The sequence below is a fragment of the Gopherus flavomarginatus genome, chromosome 1 (assembly GCF_025201925.1).
Source record: "Gopherus flavomarginatus isolate rGopFla2 chromosome 1, rGopFla2.mat.asm, whole genome shotgun sequence".
Taxonomy (NCBI): domain Eukaryota; kingdom Metazoa; phylum Chordata; order Testudines; family Testudinidae; genus Gopherus; species Gopherus flavomarginatus.
Window position 1 is genome coordinate 123907661 of NC_066617.1, and position 13973 is coordinate 123921633.

The window sequence follows — 13973 nt, forward strand, 5'->3', positions numbered from 1 at the left end:
TGCAAGGGCCAGGTCTGTTGCAATGGCCACCTTCCCCCTGGTACTAGAGACTGCTGCTCTTCCCTCTGCTGGAGGCAGCCTGCAGATTCTTGCAGACATTTACTGTATCAATCACACTTGGATCACATTTTCAAGCTCTTCTTTCAACTGTTAGAGTTAGAAACTTTTTTTTTAAAGTGAAAGATGAAATTGATGTTAGTGACTAGAAGCTGGGACAAGTGCCTCTGCATAAATCTGACCTTACTAAATGTATATCTGGACCCCACAGACTTACCCAGGATTTCAAGTCTGGGAAGCCCAGCAAAACCTGTGTTGATCATACATTGAACATCTTCGCAATCTAGTGCAAGTGGAGTAATAGTTTAGCAGTTGGCTTGTGGGACCTGAGGCAATTCTGCTATTGGTGATAGTGGAAATTGGAGGGGCAGAGAGCAGAAGAGGGACAGATGATGGTTTCTTCTCTTCCTTTTGATGGTTAGGAACACTGAAGGTGTGTCTACACTGCATTTTAAAACCCATGATAGCAAGTCTCGGATCCCAGGTCTACTGACTCAGGCTTGCACTACAGCACTAAAAACAGCAGTGCAGACGTTGCAAAGGTTGGAGCTCAGACTCTGAAACTGCCCTTCCCGCAGGGCTTCAGAGCTGGAACTCCAGCTCGAGCCCAAACATCTACAAAGCTGCTTTGAGCGCTATAGCACTGAGACTCGTGGCCACAGGTTTTAAAACTTAGTGTAGATGTAGAGCTTGTGTATACACACACATACTCTTTGTTATTGTCTGTAAGTTTCATTGGCTAACTTGGTTTAATCCAAGGTCTGTATTTGGAAGTGTTGGCCACAGCAGAATAAATCTCTCCAGAAGTATTGTGCCTTAGGAGAAAGAAAAAAGTAACCATAAAGCTTGGGAAAACCTCTGTGCTCCCTTGCTCTGCTGTTGGGTGGGTCAGGTAACACAATGCATCAGTTTTAATTTTCTGTGCTAAATGTCAACACTCATATGTATCCTCTTAGGTTCCATCTCTGAAATGTTTCTACCTTGTCTTTTGAGAACTGATTAGTGGGTAATGTTAACTGTGCAGAGACTTATTTATGTGCTAAATATTGCCAAGTTAGGGCGAAATATGCCAGAGCCATGAGAATACAAGAACATTTGTTGTCTGATTCAACAAAAATGAAGATTCAATAAAGGTTGCAGTGCCTGGATGGCCTTATCTGTGACTAAGTCTGTGGTTTCATTTCCCTTCTGATGACCTAGCAGTTCCTTAAGTCCAAAACCTTTCTTCTATTACAGTTAAAAATGTTGCCCAAGGTTTGCATAGGCTACGTCTAGACTACCCGCCGTATCGGCGGGTTAAAATCGATTGCTCGGGGATCGATATATCGTGTCTCATCTAGACGTGATATATCGATCCACGAGCGCGCTTATATCGATTCTGGAACTCCACCAACCCCAACGGAGTTGCAGAATCGACAGGGGGAGCCACAGACATCGATCCTGCGCGGTGAGGATGGGTGAGTAATCTGATCTTAGATATTCGACTTCAGCTACATTATTCACGTAGCTGAAGTTGCGTATCTAAGATCAATTTTCCCCCTGTAGTGTAGACCAGCCCATAAACTGGGTGGCTTTGGCAGTAGCAATAGACAGTGCTATGGGGAGATATGGCTGACCCAAATACAATAACAGGTGAGTATCATGAGCATAACATCTTATTAGGGATGCATCTCATCACTAATTTATATGAAGAGACTGTAATGGTTTTGCTGTTTGCAATTATAGTGCAGATTGCTGCAGGAGAAAAAATATTAATGACTGCCCATATTTTCTCAGAAAAGCCTGCAATTTCAGTCTTTCAGTGTACGAGTAACGCACCCTACCTTAGTCTTACTCTGAATTGGTTTTGTGTTCAAATTCCCTAGCTGTTGTTACTCTGTGGAGCAGAAAACAGAGCAGGTTTCTTACTATGCTTGTTAACCTTTGGGTAGTTGACTAAGGCAAGGATTTTCAATAATGACTGATTTGGGGACCTTTTTACATGCACAATACACTTTAAAGAACCCCTATTTTTAAAAAGTGCTGAAAACCCTGTTCTCTGAAAAGTAGGCCCTTTTAAAGTGTCATGTTGGGCACCCAAATACTGAAGCATTCAAAATCTTCTGGGCACTTTAGAATATCTTGGCCTAAGCTTCAGGTGGATGGTAGAGATTTGGAATAAGGAGTGGTTAACAGCACTTTTCTAGGAATGAGGGAGAATGGCTATTGGGAACCTGAGCCAGTGGAAATTGTGTTACCAAACTTGTCCTTGGAGCAAGGTGATCTGCTGAGAACTGGCAGTTCATATAGTGCTCAGTTTCCATAGACTACATTGCATTAAAAGACAGGTAAAAACACATCCGTACTTTCTTAAATGTTTACATTGTCATGTAAAGAGTGATTCTGAAATGAATTACTGGTGTAACCAAGACGAGACTCTGCCCAATTGCACTGTGTAAGCCCATGTAATTTTGCTTTACATAAATTAATCATGAGTGGGTGAGATTCTGATTTCAATTACAAAATTATATAAATTTGGACTGTGTCTATTTGAAAACAATGGAGTTATTCAGGATTCTGTACTGGTATAACTGAGATCAGAATCTCAAGCACTGACTTTATTCCTTGCTGCTTTTCACTGCAAGAGGTGAGAGATTGTGTATTGTGGTAGTATCTAGCAGCCTCAGTCATGTGCAGGACTCCATTATGCTAGGCAGCGTAAAGCCGGAACAAAAAGACAGTGCCTGCCCACAGAGCTTATGATTCCAGTTAGGTTGAAATTGGCTTTATCCAGGATTTCAAGCTGAACTTGTCATTTCGTGCTCTGCCACTGCTATTACACCTTGATTGTCTTACACATGGACACGAACACAACCACAAATGTTTCCCTTTTTTTTTCTTATAAATGTGTGACAAATAGAATTTTTCCTTCTCCAGAGTTTACTTTTAAAACAGTAGATAGTTGAACCTACAGTCTGTCCCTTTCAACTGTTCGCTATAAATTGTTCAAGTAAACATTCACAGATCTGTTCTGCAAATGGCTCCCATATACACACAGCTTTGCAAGTAAAATAAACAGTTTGGTCCCTGAAAACGGTATTTTAAACAACATTCCAGAAGGGAAAGATGGCTAAACATAACATAGGCTTTTATAGTCACATAAAGATGCACTTTTGTCTCTTAATGACATTAGCCTGGTACTTGCTTGAGGCAAGCAGAGTTTGAGGATTGTTTGTTTGTTTTGAAGATATCTGTTAAATTATTCTGCTTAAATTTTTAATAAATTTATTCTGATGTGTAGGTTTGGAAAAGCAAGGAGATGGGTGTTTTGCTTGTCTTGTGAAACTGATGTATTAAAAACAAAGGTGGATTTTCATTGGAGTTTGGAAAATTTCACCTGAATCGGCAAGGTCACATTTCTAATATTTTCCATATTCGTGAATAATGGATGAGCTGAATTGAAGCTAACAGAGAGGAGAAAAAAAATCAGCCTGTCAAATACTTTTACCAGATTACTTTTAAAGGGCCCTGGGTGCTTTCACAAGAACTATCAATGTTTGCAGATATGCCACTTAAGAGCCATATCCTCAGAACATAGTACTTACTGTCTTTGAAGTGTTCCACTGAGAAAATCCTTATTGTAGCAAATACTGTGCCTGATAGAGTTGGCAGTCTCCTTGCCCATCCAATCTTTCTGTCCCACCCACTTCTCCATTATGTCTCACCAGACTTCTTGTTCCAATCAACTTCTCTCCCTTTCCTAGTTCAGCTTTTGTCCCTTCTGCTTATTAATCAGACCACTTCTTCCTCTAGGCTGCCTGGGTGCCACAGGGATGTTAATGGAAAACACAGGAGAGACAGGCTCCCTACTCGGTTTCCGTGCCCAGACCCACTCTGGCTTAGAGGAGCAATCAGGGAAAGTCCAGCTTTGTCCCTGTAGCCCTTGGCTGGAGCATGCTCAGTTACTCTGTGGGGATGGTGGATATGCAGTCTGGTCAGCTTTAGGAGGAGTGAGACTCAAGCATGCTCAGTGAGAATGGAATCTTAGGAAAATTTAGCTAAAATTGAGATCTCTACTGAATGTGTGTGCACTGCAAGTGTTCAAATGCTTATAACTTGGCTAAAGTAGGCTGTTTTTCATAATGATGGCAAAAGGCTACAGAGGCCACACCATAGGCAAGTTTCATCCATTCTCCAAAGCATGGAGTCTATGTACTGTTCTAAGAAAAGGTCAACAGAATTCTTTAACCTGGGCAAAACTGTATTTTTTTCTAGCCATGTTCTCTGAAATGGCTGATTCATTCTGTCTGAAATTCTCGAAAATAATAAGCCTGAGACAGATACTCTGCATGCAGAATTTCAGCTCTAACAGTTAAAGTTTGGCAAAGCTATAAGCAATGGAAAACTGGGTCTTTATAATGAGAAGTGTTGCACAACCTTAATAGGCAACACTATTAGCCTCCCAGAACTGAGGCAATGTATTACCATGCTAGCCAATTAATTAACCTTTTTCTAGTCGTCTTCGTGTGCTTGTTCACGTCCATTCCACATTAGGTATGTGCGCACCGTGTGCATGGACGTTGGAAAATTTTTCCCTTAGCAGCTTCCATTGGGTCAGCAGGGCAGCCCCCAGAGTGGCGCCTCCACGCTGGTGCATATATACCCCTGCGGATCCCCCTGCCTTCAGTTCCTTCTTACTATCCATGGCCGCGTTGTAACAACTCTTCTCTTGCTTCTGAGTGATCCCTTAGCACAGTTGTAGCAATTATCTGTAGTTAATAGTTATCAGTAATTAGCACTTCTTAATAGTAGATAGTTAAGCTTCCTTTGTTTAGGTGTCTGGAAGTCGTCTCCAGCACCAGCCCCGGGCTGCAGGGCATGCTGCAGGCCCAAGGGTTTAAGGCTTGTGCCATGTGCCGCAAGCCTATGTCAATCAGCGATCTCCATGACTCGTGTCTCCGTTGTTAGGGGAAGCACACCAGACTGAGCGCTGCAAGATCTGTAAGGCCTTTAAGCCAAGAACCAAGAAGGAAAGAGACTTTTGCCTCAAGCAGTTGCTCATGGAGGCCACGCTGCAACCTGCAGCCTCAGACCAGCCAGCCTCAGTGCTAGCATCCTCAGTGTGGAATGCCTCGGCATCAGTCAGGGATCTGGCACCATGGGGCACCCCAAGCATGCAGCACCAAGGCAACAGGACAAGCCCCGGCACCACTCAACCTATCCAGTATAGTCGAAGGGGCAGCCAAAAGGCAATGGAGGGAGATCCCCACATAAGAAGGTGGCGCCTTCCAAGGGGCAGTGTGGCCCCAGTACATATACCGGGGGCTCCAGCACCGCAGGGCCTGTTGAGCCCGGGGCTAAGTGGCTTGAGTGCAGAAGAAGGGCTGGAGGACATCCTAGAACAGCCCTCCATGCCAGACACCTTTTGAGGCAGCAAAAGACCTCATCAAGCTGTCAGCAGCAAGCTCCCTCCCTGGCAAGGAGCGGCCTTCGGCGCCATCACCAAGGGTGCCATCCCCGGGCAAGCCGGCAATGGTGTGCCATTCAAGGTCACTGCCCCAGTGCCAGTCCCGGTCGAGTTCAGCCTCCATGGACTCCCAGCTAGCTTTGACTCAGCAGGACTCGATGGCAATGGAACTGAGCCACTGGCTCTGTCACTAAGCCAGCACCAATCCCAGTCTTGGTCAGTGAGGAGCCACTCTCCAGTCTCCCGATGGCACCGTGCCACGGCACCGCCTTGGTCTTTGAGATCATCATCCTCAGACTCCGAGGTCGACTCAAGTCGCTCCAGCTACGCCCACAGAGTACCAGCTAGCAGGGAGCCCCAGACCACATGGCATCCCCAATAGGGCCTGCCAGGACAATGGCGCTTTTGGACACCATGGGCCTATCAGCAGCAGCAAGGTACCTCCTCTAGAGCTTCGGGGTCTAGCTATTCGGTGCACTGGTCCTCTTCCCCACGCAGGCACCCCTCCGCGCCCAAGGAGGCTATGGTATCCAGACCGCCAGACGCTTCTCTGGAACACCGAGGAGCGGAAGCAGCACTGAGTCCAGGACTGTCCCAGGGACAATCAACTAGGCAGGGCTTGGATGTGCCCTGGCCTATGATGAGGGGCAGGAAGAGCTGACTGAGGGAGCACAGCAGGCCCTCACCTCCTTGTCGTCCCCAGACGAAGCTGTGGGGGGCACTGCGGTGTCGGGGCCTCCCCCAATTGACCACAGGGCACATCAGGAGCTGTTCCACAGGGTCACCCAGAACTTGGGCCTACAGGCGGAGGGAAGCGATGGAGCAGGAGGATCCTATGGTGGACATACTAAGCCCTGAAGGCCCCTCCAGAATTGTGCTCCTGCTCATAAAAACCATTCAGTCTAACTACAACACAGTCTGGCAAACCTCAAGCCTCCAGCGCACTGATAGCCAGGAGGGTGGAGAGGAAATGCTTCACCCCTTCCAAAGGATACGACTTCCTTTTTTCTCATCTGGCCCCCTGTTCACTGGTCATCTCAGCCATCAATGAACAGGAGCATCATGGCCAGCAAGCCCTGGCCCCCAAGGCCAAGGAGGCTAAACGTTTGGACCTCTTCGGAAGGAAAGTCTGCTCCTCTGGGGGCCTCCAGTTATGGATTGCAAACCAGCAGATGATCCTAAACAGGCCCAATTTTAATTCCTGGGCAGCAGTTTCCAAATTTAAAGACTCATTGCTCCAGGGCTCTCACCCTGAGTTCACGGCCCTCGTGGAAGAGGGAAAGGCAGTTGCCAGGACCTCTTTACAGGCCTCTCTGGACTCGCAGCAGCCAGAACAATCGCCTCAGATGTGGTGATGAAGCATTCGGTATGGCTTCGGGCTTTGGACTTTCTGCCAGAGGTCCAGAACACCATCCAGGACCTCCCCTTAGAAGAGTCTGGCCTCTTTTCTGACCAGACGGGTGCTAGGCTTCATAGCTTTAAAGACTCCCGGGCAACCCTCAAGTTGTTAGGCATGCACACCCCGACGACTCAGAGGAAGCCATTCAAGCCACAACCATTGCAGCAACGGTAGTACCAGCCTCGCCCTAGGCAGAAGCCTTATTGCAGGAGGGGCAGAGACAACAGACGCAGGTGGAATAACACACCTAATGAAGGCCAGGGCCAGGGCAAGCCCCAGCCTGGCAACAAGCAAGGGGTTTGAAAGTGTGCTCTAGGACAGGTAATCATTCCAGTCCCGGATCCTTCTCCATGTTTCTTGGACCACTTGTCCCACTTCTACCAGGGGTGGTCCTGTATAATGTCAGACCACACAGTACAAGTGGGTTACACACTGTAGTTCTCCTTCCCTCCTACCCATCCCCCTTCCCCGTCCCTCTTCAGGGACCCTTCTCACAAGCATCTCCTTATGTAGGAGGTACAGTTGCTCCTAGAGACAGGGGCAGTGGAGGAAGTCCCTCAGGAACTAAGGGGAAAGGGGTTTTACTCCTGTTCTTTTCTCATCCCAAAGGCAAAGGGGGGCCTTCAGCCCATTTTAGACCTTTGCAGGCTCAACAAGTTCTTAGTCAAGGTCCGCTTCTGCATGGTCTCCCTAGGCACTATTATCCCGTCCCTGGATCTGGGGGATTGATACGCTGTCTTTGATATGAAAGACGCATACTTTCACATCGCTATTCACTCCACCCACCGGTGGTTCCTGCAGTTCGCCATAAACCAGCATCATTACCAGTTTATGGTCCTCCCGTTCGGTCTGGCAGCAGCCCCCACGAAATGCATGTCAGTAGTGGCAGCCTTCCTGTGAAAGAGGAGAATATGGGTATACCCGTACATCGATGATTGGCTCCTTGCGGGTCGGTCCGAAGAGGAGGTCTGCTCTCATGTGATGGTGGCCCTAGACACATTCCACAAGCTGGGTCGTCTTGTCAACATGCCCAAGTCTTCCCTGATACCAACCCAAATGCTGGAGTTCATCAGGGCAGTGCTGGACTCGGTGCAGGCGCGAGCGAGCCTTCCAGAATCCAGGTTCCTGGCCATCCAGTGAGTCATAGACTCGATGCTAAGGTTCCCCACTACCACGACCAGATGCTGCCTGCAGCTCCTAGGGCACATGGCAGCATGGACCCACGTAATCAAATACACTCGACTATGGCTCAGGACTTTACAAGCATGGCTTGCCTGGTCGTATCACCCAGGCAGAGATCCCCTAAACCTTGTTGTAACGGTTCTGTCCCAGGTGTTGGACTCCCTGCACTGGTGGCTCAATTGGCCGGTAGTATGCGAGGGTATCCCATTCACCGCACCGCAGCCTGTTCTAACGCTGGTGACAGACACATCAGACCTTGGCTGGGGAGCTCACTTAGGGGATCTAAGGGTTTGCGGTCCAAAGCCGAGATGTCACTCCACATCAACGTGAAGGAGCTCAGGGAGGTTCGTCTAGCTGCCAAACCTTTCACACTACTTTGGAAGGTCACAACATGACAGTTCTGACACATCACCACCGCCATGTTATATATAAACAAGCAGGGTGGAGCCCGCTCCTCTCCCCTCTGCCGAGAGGCCCTTCTCCTGTGGGACTTCTGTATAGCCCGCTCCATCCATCTCATAGTGTCGTATCTCCTGGGAGAACGAAACAAGCTAGCGGACAGCCTCAGCAGGTCTTCCACATGCACGAGTGATCGATGAGATCGGACATCTTGCAGTCAGTCTTCGAGAAGTGGGGGTTTCCCCAGATGGAGCTCTTTGCCACCAAGGACAACAGCCAATGTCCACGGTTTTGCTCATTCCAGAACCACAGTCCGGGCTCGGTTGCAGATGCATTCGTGATTCCTTGGAACGAGAGTCTGAAGTACACATTCCCTACGCTCCCGCTCATCCACAGAGTCTTCATCAAAGTTCACAGGGACATGGTGATGATCATTTTGATCTCCCCAGCTTGGCCTTGTCAGCACTGGCTTACAACCCTGCTAGAGCTGTCAGTAGCCACCTCAATTGCCCTGCCCCTACACTGGGACCTGATCATGCAGGACCGCGGGCACCTGCTCCATCCGGATCTGCAGTCTTTGCATCTCATAGTATAGAAGCTCTCTGGCTAAATGCTATGGAGAGTTGTCATAAACAGATAGTTAAGGGTTAATGTCTCTTTTACCTGTAAAGGGTTAACAAACAGTGAACTGGACACCTGACCAGAGGACCAATCAGGAAACAAGATACTTTCAAATCTCGGTGGAGGGAAGCCTTTGTTTGTGTGTTTTGGGTTTGGCTTTGTTCTCTCTGGGTCCTGGAAGGGACTAGACGTGCAACCAGGTTTCTTGCCAATCTCCCTCTACAGTCTCTTATATATTCAGAATAGTGAGTATTTAGTAAGAAAGGCGGTTATAGTCTTTTGATTGTTTTCTGTATTTGCAAATGTGTAATTTGCTGGAAGTATTTTAAATTGTATTTTTGCTGGGGGGAGGCTTCTTTCTAGTGTCTATAAGCTGACAGACCCTGTAACTTTTACCATCTAATTTACAGAGATAACTTTTACCTTTTTGCTTTCTTTTTTTATTAAAAGTTTTGTTTTAAGACCTGTTTGATTTTTTCCCCTTGTTGAGGCTCAAGGGAATTGAGTCTGTACTTAACGGGGAAGGGGAAGGGAGGGGAGAAGGGTGGAATCTCTTTGGTTTAGATTCACGGAGCGTGAATCTGTCTGTCTCTCCAGGAGGCCGGGGGGGGGGGAACACCTGGAGGGGAGGAGAAGGTGGGGGAACAAACCTAATTTTTCTGTGTTGTGATTCAAGGAGTCTGAATCACAGTGATCTTCCAGGGTAACCCAGGGAGGGAAATCCTAGGAGAGGCAACGGTAAGGAAAGGGGTTTACTTTCCTTGTGTTAAGATCCAGGGGGTCTGGGTCTTGGGGGTCCCCAGGGAAGGTTTTGGGGGGACCAGAGTGTATCAGGCACTGGAATTCCTGATTGGTGGCAGCTTATCAGATCTAAGCAGGTAATTAAACTTAGAGGAATTCATGCTGGTACCCCAACTTTTGGACTCTAAGGTTCAGATTGGGGAAAGATACTATGACAAGAGTCAGTGCTTTCTTCCGGTAAAGCAGATTCTCCTTGGCAGTAGGAAGCTTTCCACTAGGGTGGCCTACCTAGCTAAGTGGAAAAGATTTTCCTGCTAGCATGAGCCTAAGCAGATACAGCCACTCCAGGCCACTATTCCAGTCATCTTCGAATACCTCCTGCACCTCAAGCATCAGGGTCTCGCTCCTTCCTCAATCAGAGTACATCCTAGTTGCCATTTCAGTGTTCCACCCAGGGGAATCCGGATGCTCTGTGTTCTCTAATCCCACGGTGGTGCGGTTCCTCAAGGGACTGTAGAGAGTGTTCCCCTACTCACGTCCACTGGTCCCTTCCTGGAACCTTAATCTGGTCCTTTCCAAGCTCCTGGGGCCCCCGTTCGAGCCCCTGGCCTCTTGCTCTCTCCTTCACCTCTCCTGGAAGGTGGCATTCCTGGTGGCCATTATGTCTGCGAGGAGGGTGTCCAAGTTGAGGGCCCTCACCTCGGAGCCTCTGTATACAGATTTTTTTTTATAAGGACAAAGTGCAGCTCAGGCCACACCCAAAATTCCTCCCTAGATAGTCTCTCAATTTCATATGGGACAGGACATTTATTTGCCAGTGTTCTTTCTTAAACCATACACGGACCCAAGTCACTGAAGCCTGCACACTCTGGATGTCTGAAGGGCTCTAGCGTTCTATTTGGAGTGAAATAAACCTTTCTGCAAGTCAACCCAGTTGTTTGTTGCCATAGCTGATAGAATGAAAGGGCTTCTGGTCTTGAAGCAATGTATATCATCATGGATTGCAGACTGCATCTGTGCTTGCTACGAGCTCGCCAAGGTTCCAGCCCCAACGATCACGGCTTACTCGACGAGGGCACAAGCATCCTCAGCAGCTTTCCTGGAACACCCTCCCAATCCAGGAGATCTGTAAAGCAGCCACCTGGTCATTGGTGCACACATTCACAGCCCACTACGCAGTCAACCAGCAAGCCAGAGATGACGTGGTGATTGGAAGAGCTGTTCTTCAATCAATTGCCCCATGACTCCTTCTCTCCTCCTATGGTAAGCTTGTGAGTTACCTAATGTGGAATGGACATGAGCAAGCACTCAAAGAAGAAAAAATGGTTACCTACCTTTCGTAACTGTTGTTCTTCGAGATATGTTGTTCACGTCCATTACACTTCTCACCCTCCTTCTCCTCTGTCAGAGTCTCCGGCAAGAAGGAACTGAAGGGGGGTTGGGGTTGCAGGGGTATATATGCACCAGCCTAGAGGTGCCACCCTAATGTGTAATGGACGTGAACAACACATCTTGAAGAACAACAGTTACAAAAGGTAGGTAACCATTTTTTCCCCACCACTCCCGGTCCTGCTTCTCACCTGCCTGATATCTTTCCCAATGTTCTTGTCATGTGCTCAGTTTAAATTTTTAAATCTTTAGGATAGGGATTGTATCTTTTACTGACTACCTGGGCCATTGTCTGCCACCCTTACTCATGTTTAGTACCTTACTCTGTAATGCAATCATATGGAATTCAGAGGGGTTACTCATGGAATAGGGTACTAAAACATAAGAATGGAAGAATATAGCCCAGTCATGCACACTTATTGTTATGTGCTGCTTGCAAATGCTTTTAATTATATAAAATACTCGGCTTTCTAAAAGCTCCTTTAGCAGGTTCAACAGAAATGCTTCACAATTGCACAGCCCTGTAGCAGAGGGGAGTTACGATCAAAGGCTGCTGGACATCACAGCAGAAATTACAGTTAAGTGAAGAAATTTAGGTTTAAGGGCAAAGAATAAAACTCCTTGGATTACTTGCTAGATCCAGCCTGTCCGTTGACTAAGTCAATTTAGCATCAGCTGGGATAAATAGTGATAACTCTCACTGCTGTTGCGCAGGATTGAGCGGTCTCTAAGGGTTGTGTTTGAGAATGGGGATGTGCAGGTTTTAGGCTAACAGCGCCGCGACAGTCTCTATTGAGAGAGGAGATGATTCAGAGAACTATGAGCAGCAGAAAACTGGCTTGTAAGAAGGAAGGGGGTATGCTTTCTTGGATTGGCTCCTCAGGAACAACTTTTGATTTTAATTTCAATTAATGGAATACTACCAGGCATTTGAGGCCCAAAATTCTGCTTTTTAATAAAAAAGGTAACAGATAATAAAACCTCTGCTAGAAATAAACATTGTTTCATGCAAGGAATAAAATGTAACAAACTTTTTTTTTAAGATTCTGCATTAAAAACCCAAACACACCAGCATTGTAGTAGCTCTTGAGACCCAGAAAGTGAAACTCCCCAGTCTGCTTTCACTGTTCAAGGTATGCAAAAAGCAGAAAGTGTGTGGGTGTCCCCTAGTAAAATTTTAAATAACAGCAGCAGCAAAAAAAGGAATTTAAGCCTTGGGAAACTTTTTGTTATGATCACTCAACTATAGATATTGTATTCTAATTATAGGATTTCTCTGTACTTAAATGAAAAATGCTGTAAATGTAACTTCTTCGCAAGGTAAATGTAGAATCTTTCTTATGGCTTCCATAGTTTCACTGCCCTGGAAGGAGACAATCCCAGGAAGGGCAGATGCTGTGTCCACCATCTTCCTGCCTTCAGGATGTGGGCAGTTTTAAGTTTCAGCTGAGGTACTTTAGAGGGCCCAGATAAGAGAGGCTATTCTGGGGATGTAACAGATCAACAGATTCCCAGCTCCTGGGACAGCCTGTTCCCAGCCAGTACAATATTGTTTCAGGGTTATGGTGTTCCCTTGGTGACCTCACCTATACTCACTTTCTACCACTGCAATCTCAATCTCCCCCAGCAGATTTCCCAGTCCCAGGGACCTCAGCTAGGATTTATGCTGGGGGAGAACGTGAGATGAATGTGAGTCATAAGTCTTTGAAAATCCGTTTCTGCTGAGAGGGTGAGATTTTCTAGTGCAACATTTTGTGACATCATTACAGAAAGTGCTGTGGGCCCAAGCACAGGATTTGGCAGGGATGTGCGTGTCATGGTACAATTCCCCACTCTGAACCTTAGCGTCCAAAAGATGGGGTACCAGCATGAATTCCTCTAAGCTCAATTACCAGCTTAGTACCCGTAGCGCTGCCACCAACCAGGAATTCCAGTGCCTGGTACACTCTGGTCCCCCAAAAACCTTGCCCGGGGACCCCCAAGACCCAGTCCCTCTGGATCTTAACACAAGGAAAGTAAACCCTTTCCCCCACTGTTGCCTCTCCCAGGCTTCCCCTCCCTGGGTTACCCTGGAAGATCACGGTGATTCAAACTCCTTGAATCACAAAACAGAGAGGAAAATTCACCTTCTCCCCTCCCTCTCTCTCCCCCTCTCTGACTCTTCCTGAGAGAAAGTAATCCTGGCACAGAGAGAAATCAGCCTCTCTTTCCCCTTTCCCTCCTTTCTCCCCATCAATTCCCTGGTGAATCCAGACCCAGTCCCCTGGGGTCTCACCAGAATAAAAAAGCAATCAGGTTCTTAAACAAGAAAAGCTTTTAATTAAAGAAAGAAAAAACAGTAAAAATTATCTTTGTAAATTCAAAAAAAATTGAATAGGTACAGGGTCTTTCAGCTGGGAACACCCTCCAGCCTAAGTATTCAAGTACAAATTAAAATCCTTCAGCCAAATACACATTTGAACTTCTTCCAACCAAATACACATTTGCAAATAAAGAAAACAACCATAAGCCTAACTCGCTTTATCTACCTAGTACTCACTAGTCTGAACTTATAAGAGCCTGTATTGGAGAGATTGGAGAGAAACCTGGTTGCACATCTGCTCCCTCTGAGCCCCCAGAGTGAACAACAACCAAACACTAACAGCACAGCACAAAAACTTCCCTCCCTCAAGATTTGAAAGTATCCTGTCCTCTGATTGGTCCTCTGGTCAGGTGACAGCCAGGCTTACTAAACCTGTT